Raw genomic sequence first — 8,617 nt, 5'->3', positions numbered from 1 at the left:
GGGAGAAAATGCATCCCGGGGGTGTCAAGGAGGTTTCAGTCAGTTCCAGACCACCTCTGTATGGTAGACAGGTAAAAGAGTTACAGAACAAAGGCCTTATGAAATCAGGCCTTGCTCTGCTAAATTGCCAAAGCTAGCCTGTCACTTCTTCTCAGTGCACTTACAAGTTCCCATGTGAAGCTATTTTGAGAGTGGGAGTTTGTTAACACCATAGTCTATTCTGAGGGCAAAAAACAAATGCCCCACCAATAACAAGGGATTTGTCCCATGAGAATCAGTGGAAAAACAAATGTAAACTCACAAAAAATACAGAAGATTGATAGATATCCAAAATACCATGTACTGACCAATAAACTGGGTGTAACTGTGTTGCCAGCCAATGAAATATGACTCAGTGCCTTCTGATAACCCTATAAAATATGACCTATACAATAAAGATTCGGCTTTCTGCATTAAGAAAATGGAGCCACGGCTAATTTATTCCAACATATGGTGATCCTGAAGACGCGAGACGAACAGCCGGTTGCGAAAGAAGAAGGTAAAAGAGCCAAGCTGACTGCGGGACCCGCTAGTGAGCCGGAACTTAGAGATGGAATATATAAAGTCGTGAAAAGAAGGTTGCACCTGGCCGCGAGCACGGCTGAGGCAGTAATGAACAACAGCCTGCAGCGAGACGAGACACAGCACACAAACACAACTGCCAGCAGCATCACCGGCCGCAGGATTAGCACAAAAAGGAATTCAAGCCATGAATATACAAAGTAGGAAAAGGCTACAGCTACAGTCAGCAACAGGATCAGTGTGGAACAAGCAAAGACAAGAACCAGCCATTGAAGTGGAACCTGGGCGGTGAGTGCAAGTGGTCACAGAAAACGTGGAAAACATAGAGGCGAACACAACTCCCGGGAGAAAGCGAGCACCCAGTGAGAAAACAAATGCAAACCCAGCCACCGATCCATACGTGGTCCTGAACCACGGAGCATACGTGGCTCCTCTCCTTATCAAAGAGAGACACAGAAGATGATGCAGCTTAAAATTTCCCGAGGAGAGAAGGGCCCAGCAAGTTTTGGGGACAACGTTCTCAAGAACTGTGGTGAGTGAATGGTCAAGAACTGGAAAATACATTGCATCTGTTGAGGTGTGGGGAAACAAGCTATAGAATAGAACCGTGACGTGGAAATGGCACGCGGGAGCAGCAACCACATGGAAATATACGCATCACAGAAAGGAAGCCAAACTGTGAGTTAAACGAGGCAAAATATGTTGGAAAAACAAGAAAGTACAATAGGTATATGCTGATACCTTTGTTACTGTGTTGTGTGGTCCAGGGGATGTTGCAGTCTGTGGTGGTGGTGGACGCAACCCTTCCCGAGAGCATCTTGCACCAACGGTTTGGAGCCACAAGCGCACCAACCCACACAGACAAAGACACACTCACACACACACACGTGGCAGCTCAGCAGTGAAGACACAGGTGGGTCCAGGCAGAGAGTTCCAACGTGCTTTATTTCAGGTGACACTGAAGGGGTCCAGGGGCCAAAGACAAAGACAAAAGAGGGTCTAGGGTATAAATACAGGGAAAGAGGGGGCAGAGAAGAGCATCAGGGATCCAAAGGTGAGGGGCCGTACACTGGGAAGGGACTACTAGGGAACGCCAGGGTGGATAGGTGGGGCTACAGACACCAAAGGGATTACAAGAATTGGAGAACTTACTAGAGCTTGAACATATAAGGGTAAAATGGGTAGGGAAGGCCAAGGGGCCAATGGGGAAGAGAGAACCGGTACAAATTAACATAGTGCTGCAGAACAGCACCATGGGGGAAGCCTGAGCTGTGAGGAATGCCCAGAGCCTACTGTGTGTTTCTCCAGGGTATTGCTACTGCCCTTTCCCTGGTAGGCTCACAGGCCTCCACAGTCCCCAGTTTGACAAATCTATTTAGCAGAGCTCAAGCCTAAACTCCCGTACCGGGACAGCACCTGCGTCTGTGTGTCCCTGCATGCAGATGCTCGAGAGCACACGGCCCCCATGTCAGCAATTTTCTCTTCTATCCCAGAGACGGATGCAGCGGTAGGGACAGCGAGAGTCAAACCACATGGAGAAAAAAACAACCAGGAGCCCGCAACTGGAACTTAGTTGCATGCAGTTGCAAAATTGCCTCCGGCATGATTAAGTTCTGCCCCAGATGGCACGGACAGATGACTCAGGGCTGGCCAGCTTCGGGTCTCTGGGGAACCATGGTGACTGCAGGGGGGCAGCAGGTGGTGGTGTGGTGGCTGTCTGAGCAGATCTTGTCCTCCATAAATATCCCAAGCCCCAAACGGCATGGACATTGAGCACAACGGCCCTGTGCAGAACACATAAACAGGTGTCCGGACAGTATTTTTGTAGGAAAGTTTCTTTCCAGCCCTGGCAGCTCCACCATGATGGGCCCCTCAGTCCCCCACAGGACTCATGGACATCAAAACGGAAGAGGAGAGCCATGGACACTTTTGCCTTTCTAGCATTTTCAATGTTTGTCTTTTGGTATTTTCCCCCTTACGGTGTGCAGTTTTTAGGGTTTGGGTTTTTTTGCCTTTTCCCCTCCTCTATTTCAACTGCAAGTGTTTTGGGGGAGGAACAGAGCTGAAGAGGCGCATGGTGGCGCCGCGTCGGGTCTGTATGGCCTCCACAACCATGGCTGCCCAGTCATTCTCAGAGTTAGGAATTTAATCCCAATGGATGTGACATGGTACAGCAGGCTTGGTTCACAGCTGCAGGATGGTGCCACAGAGTTTTCCCTCCCATAGCTGGCAGTAGTAGCGGCACAGGACAGCTCAGCCCCCCACTTTTCAGGGTGGTGCCTGCCCATCACTTGGAACCAGCTGATCTACATTTAATTGCTGTTCAGCTAAGAGACCTGTAGTAGATATGGGGTGGCATGGCAGGCCTCCCCTTGCCCTGCCCTGGTGGACATCCCCCCCACCTCACCCTGGTGCAGCTTGGCCGCTGCAGCTCTGTTCCTTTTTTTTTTTTTTTTTTGAATGGTGGAAGCATGTTGGCACAGCGAGCCAGGACTAGGTAATAAGTGACATAGACTCTCAAGATATTTGCAAAAGGGTAATAATCTTTATTAAGAAATCCATGCTTTTTATACCCTACTTCATTACAGGTGGACCTAATTGGTCCTTTAATTAAAACACCATCACCATAATTAAGAAACCACTCTTTGGTAAATAAATCTCCATAACACATTCCACATGTTTACAACATCAGGTAAAGCAAGTTAAGATAAGAATTGTTTAGAATTCTCTCTCTCCAGCTCCCTGAAGCTGGCCCAGGCCAATTCTGGGAAAACTTATCTAGATTCTCTCTCTCTGACCAGGGAGCTGCTACTACAGAGGGAGGTTTTATTTCGCTAAATGTAATAAACTGTATAGCCACACTAAAACACTGAATCATTAACACCCCAGCATCTGTTACAGCATAAGACTGTCATTATACACAGCAGGAAAGCTTTAACAGATCAGGTTTTAGCTACCTGCAAAAACCAAAGCTGTAGGAAGGGGGCTACACTCTTACCCTTAGATGCTGGGCCATGGGGAATCAGCAAAGTCAGAGAACTTACTAAAGAATAATTAATTCCCTTATGAAATGTTTCCAAGTGGTCTCCATGTCTTCCCTCTCCTCAGGTAGCTGTCCTATGTAGAAGAATTAGTGTATGCGTACTAGAGTTGTGAACTGCTGTGTTACAATGCCATCCTCCTGTACACCCAATATTAAAAATCCTTTTACATGAAGTCTAATCCTTTTGCAATCTATTTCCCTACCCCTCAAAGAGCAGATTCAGTCCTTCCTCTTCTTTATGCTCCGATGCTCGTGTTCCTTAGGGCAGCTGCTGTCTGATGGCCGTTTAGAACCACCGTGTTGCTTAGCTTCTTCCAGAAACTTGTCCAAACCAAATGGATCCTCCTCAAATTGAACTGGTCCATCTCTGCTCCTGCCTCTGCTGTTACGATCCGAGTTAGAAAACTCTTTGTCAGGAACAAACCTGTTGACCTTTATTTGAGCCTCTAGATCATCACCATACATGTCCTTATCCATATTTTTACTTGGCCTGTAGATGTTTTGGGCCATATCCTTGCCACTTCTCCATGGCTGGTCATAAACATTATAAATTTCATCGTCTCCTCCAGCAAAGCCACTGTCCATACCCTTGCTCTGGTTGAACAGCCTCTGGTCATATTGGATTTCATTGGATGGCCTGCGGTTGGGTACCCCCAGGGCAATAACTTCACTGATATCTCTGTTCTCATTTCTTTGCAGCTTTGACCTTTTATCAGGAGCTGCCCGGGAAAGATTTCTGTCATGCTGTCTCTCTTTGCGCCGGTCATGTCTGATTTCGTCTCTTTCTCTAGCCTCTCCATCCTCTTTTTCAACACGTGTTTTGATCCCTGCTCTTCTCTCCCTGGCTTTCTGAGCCATTTCTCGCAGCTTTTCCTCGTGTTTCTCCTTTTCTTTCTGAGCCATCTTCCTCTCCACCTGGGCACGCATCTCTACTGCCTCACGAGCCTTTCTGTCAGCAATATAGAGCGCCTCAGCAAGTTTGGCAAAGTTTTCATTAATATGAACACTCTGCAATCCTCTGCCATCTGCAGCCAGACGCTTCTCCAAGGGAACGGTGTAACCCTTTGCATTCTTCCAGTTTGAAATGCACGGAGGAATTTTCCACTCTTGCTGCTCTTTCACAGTCATCTTTCTACTTGGAGAGTGCATTACAGGTGCGGGAGGAGATGGTGGTCCTCGTGGAATCTTCTTGTTAATTTTGAATCTTGGAGGCTCCATAGGGTCCTTCTGCATTTCCACCACCTGAATAACTCTCTGCCTTGCTCCAGAGTTGAATGCAGCTCCTTGCTGAGATGGTGTGTACCGAATGTACTGTGCAAGAGCTGGCTTGTCAGCAGCTCGAACTGGCATGGCTGCTGTAACTTTTTGGGAGACTAATTTCTCCAAGGCTGCTCTTGTCTTCTTTGTTATCTCTCTAATTGCCTTGTCATCTGGTCTTTGCAGTTCAGGATCATGCACATTCATGACCTCTTTTGGCACAAGATCTGTGTACTTGCTGTAAATAACCTTGTCCTTTGACTGTCCTTGTCGAGCAATTGCATCATATTTTATTTTCCCTTCTGCATCCACCTGAAGAGCCAAAGCATTGGAAATTTTCTTCTTTTGGCCCATATCCAATGGATATTGGGCCACATGAATTTCTGGGAAGGCACCCCCATCTCCAAAATCCTCTAGCGCCCGCGGTATCCATCCTTTCCGGTAACCATATGGGGGAGGTTCCCTTTGTGAGGAGACCAGAACAGTCTGCCTGGATCTCTGAGCTCTTGCTCTTTCTTCTAGTTCTAGCTGATCTTGGGACAGCTGCGTTGGAGCTGGCAAAAAGCTGCTGAGTGCCATCTTGACCGCGTATGCCGTCCACTCAGCCCCTGCACCCAGCCCACGGCTCTCCTCTCAAGATTATTTGCAGCAATTATTTTTAAGTTCTTAACTAAGTCCTAGAACCTTGAATTTTATATGCAGCAGTTCTTTAGAGTTTAGAAATAATTAGCTCACGAAAAGAATTTTACTGCTCAAGCAGACAAAGTCAGAATACAGCCTGACACCCTGTGGGTCAGGATGTTGGCAGCAGTCCCATTAAATGGTGGCTGCAGTCCTCCTGCAGTGACAGATGTGGTTCTGTGTAAGCAGTGATCCTGTAGAAGGGTGGAGTGTTCCTCGGAAGGTCCAGTGGGGAAGGAGAAGGGTCAGGTCTTCCTCTGGGAATCCAGTGGAAAAGAAAGATGCTCCTCTGGGAATCGAGAGGGAGAAGGCTGCCTGTGATTATTGAAGTCTCACATTATATCCAGGTAGGAATGCTTGGCTCCTCCCCCTGGGCGGAGCCTCTCACAATGGGATGATGTAATCTTATCAGTCATGCAGTGACACTCAATGGCCCATTAACAGAAAATATCTCCCCGGAGAGAGAGATATCTTGGTAGAGATAAAGAACACTGCCCCACCTGGTTTTTAACAGATGGTGACAGAGTACATCCTTCTGGTTCCATCTTGCATTGCAGTCTAAGACAGTTAAATATTACTTTTCTACATTGTAAGATATATAGTTGTTTTCTTTTAAGAGGTAAGACCAATGCGACTAAAACAGCTATAATGAAACCCTGATCAATACCTGTTTGTGGATAAAGAAGATACAGTGTGTTCAACTTTGATTTTGTCAAAGATTCTTTTGCTTGTTACAGTCTTTGTTGCAATTGCTGTTTTGTCTTCCATAGGTAAGACATAAGTAAGAGTCAGTGATGATTTTACATTATAGCTGTTTCTGATTGTAAGCTGTTTTAGCATTTTCCTTTGTTTCATTTTACTGTCACAGGGACATGACTGTTTATAAAGGTGTTATCTCAACAGCCTAAGATAGTTACCACTGATATATTGATTACAGAATGTGAATTTACTGATTAAATAGTATGCATTATTCATAAGATGTTATTACTGTATTTATAGCTGGCATCTTCTATGCTTTAACATCTCTTTGTGTAATTATATCTAAAAGACATGTGTAGTTTCAGGATCCTTCTTCTTTCAGGGAATCGTGACTTCCTTAGTCTCAAACTAAGTGGCTTTCTTGTCATAAATGAGGACATTTTAGAAATGTTCTGGATTTATGTGGAGGCCTTTGAGCCTACTAGAAAAATTCAAGGATAGTGCTCTGGAAGAATTTACCACTGGTTTCGAGAATGCCTCACTCCATAGGGTGAGCCAAAAGGGGCTTCTGCCATGGCGCACTGCAGCATTGTGTTAATCTGCCCTTTCCCCATAGATCACTGCCCTTAGCCATGCCCTTGTACTGCCCGCAGATGATTGGCTCCTGACCCTATACTTCACCCAGGACATTCACTGTTTGCCTTTTGCTGGCCTCAGAGGGACTGCACAGAGCTGCTTGAGCAGCAATCCTGTGTTGATCAAAAATCCTGAGGGCCAAACAGCTACAATCCGGCCATACATCACTGCTGCACCACTGAACCTGTGGGGGAGGGATGGTTTGTCTGCATGGGAAGTCCGGGTGAGGATGGAGTTTAACAGGGGCCACTGCACTAGAAGGCGTAAGGTATCTCACATCTGCTTTAAAATGTCTTACAACTCATCCTGTGTAGGTACCACAGTGATCCTTTGAAAAGGAGAAACTAGTTACCCTCAAAATTCTGATACAAGAACAACTAGTTCAAAGAATCATAGAGCCATCTGTGAGCCCTTGGAACACCCCAGTATTTGTTATAAAAAAGAAATCTGGCAAGTGGAGGTTAGTCCATGACCTGAGAAAAACTAACTCTGTGATGGAGAGCATGGGTGCCCTCCAGCCTAGTATGCCTTCTCCTACAATGATACCTGCCCCCTGGGACATCCTGATTGTGGAGCTGAAGGACTGGTGTTTCACTATTCCATTGCACCCACACCATACCCCAAAGTTTGCTTTTGCAGTGCCTTCTGTCAATAACACGGCACCAGTGCAACTTTATCAATAGCAAGTTCTTCCCCGAGGCATGAAAAACAGCCCTACAACTTGTCAATGGTACATTGCACAGGCTCTCTCATCAGTGAGAGAACAATTTCCAGGGCATACTGTTACCACTACCTGGACAGCATTTGGATTGCAGCCCTGTTGTGACAGGTAAAAGAATTATAAAAGAAAGGCGTCATAAAACCCGGCCTTGCTCTGCTAAATTACCAGCTAGCCTGTCACTTCTTCTAAGTGCAGCTAAGCAGCTAGCTAAGTTCCCACGTGAAAATATGTTGAGAAAGATAATCTGCATTCAAGAACCTATTGTTGTGGGTAAACACAACAATCTATTTTTTGGGGGAAAAATAAGTGGCACCTGCATAAACAATAGATCTGTCCCATGAGAATCAGTGGAGAAAATATATAAACAATTTAAGAATAGAAAAATTTAATGGACAAGTAAAATACCTTTTTCTAACCAAGAAAGTAATTGGTAAGAAAGCTATTAACTAATTGGAGTCAGACACGAGGTCTGTGAAAATTGTATAAAAATGAGCTGTGTGAATAAAGAATGGGCTTTTTCCTGCATGAAGAAAATGGAGTCTCACATGATTCATTCCGCTACAACCCAAATGAAAGAGGAACTCTCACAGCCAAGCCTGTTGCAAGCATTAGAAGCATTTGGGCTGTAGGTAGCATCAGAGAAGGTGCAGCAGCAAGCACCCTGGAAATATTTGGGACTCAAAATAATGAACCAGATTACACAGGCACAAATAATTCATTTTTCAACCAAAATCCAAACTCTGAATGATGCACAAGAACATTTGGGTACCATTACCTGGGTCAGACCTTTCCTAGGATTGAGCAACTCACAATTAGCCCATTTATTTGACCTCCTAAAAGGTGATCCTGAATTAACTTCCCCCAGAAAATTAACCCTGGAGGCAAAAGCAGCTCTTGAAAGAGTAGAGCAAGCTATCACAAACAGACAAGCCCACTGGATGTGCCCAGAGGTGTGTATCACTCTGTTTATTCGCATTGTTGATTTTTATCCTACTGATATTATTGGACAGTTGGATACT

General features: G+C 45.5%; 1 pseudogene across 1 annotated transcript; it reads right to left on the bottom strand.

Moving 5' to 3' along the window:
• Window positions 1-3,793: 3,793 nt before the first annotated feature.
• On the bottom strand, window positions 3,794-5,464 carry LOC137482154 (SNW domain-containing protein 1 pseudogene; annotated as a pseudogene). Its single transcript, XR_011003907.1, has one exon. The product of XR_011003907.1 is annotated as an SNW domain-containing protein 1 pseudogene (transcript).
• Between the last annotated feature and the right edge of the window lie 3,153 nt (window positions 5,465-8,617).

Source organism: Anomalospiza imberbis, chromosome 13, assembly GCF_031753505.1.
Source record: "Anomalospiza imberbis isolate Cuckoo-Finch-1a 21T00152 chromosome 13, ASM3175350v1, whole genome shotgun sequence".
NCBI classification, from domain to species: Eukaryota; Metazoa; Chordata; class Aves; order Passeriformes; family Viduidae; genus Anomalospiza; species Anomalospiza imberbis.
This window is presented reverse-complemented; position numbering and strand designations above follow the sequence as displayed.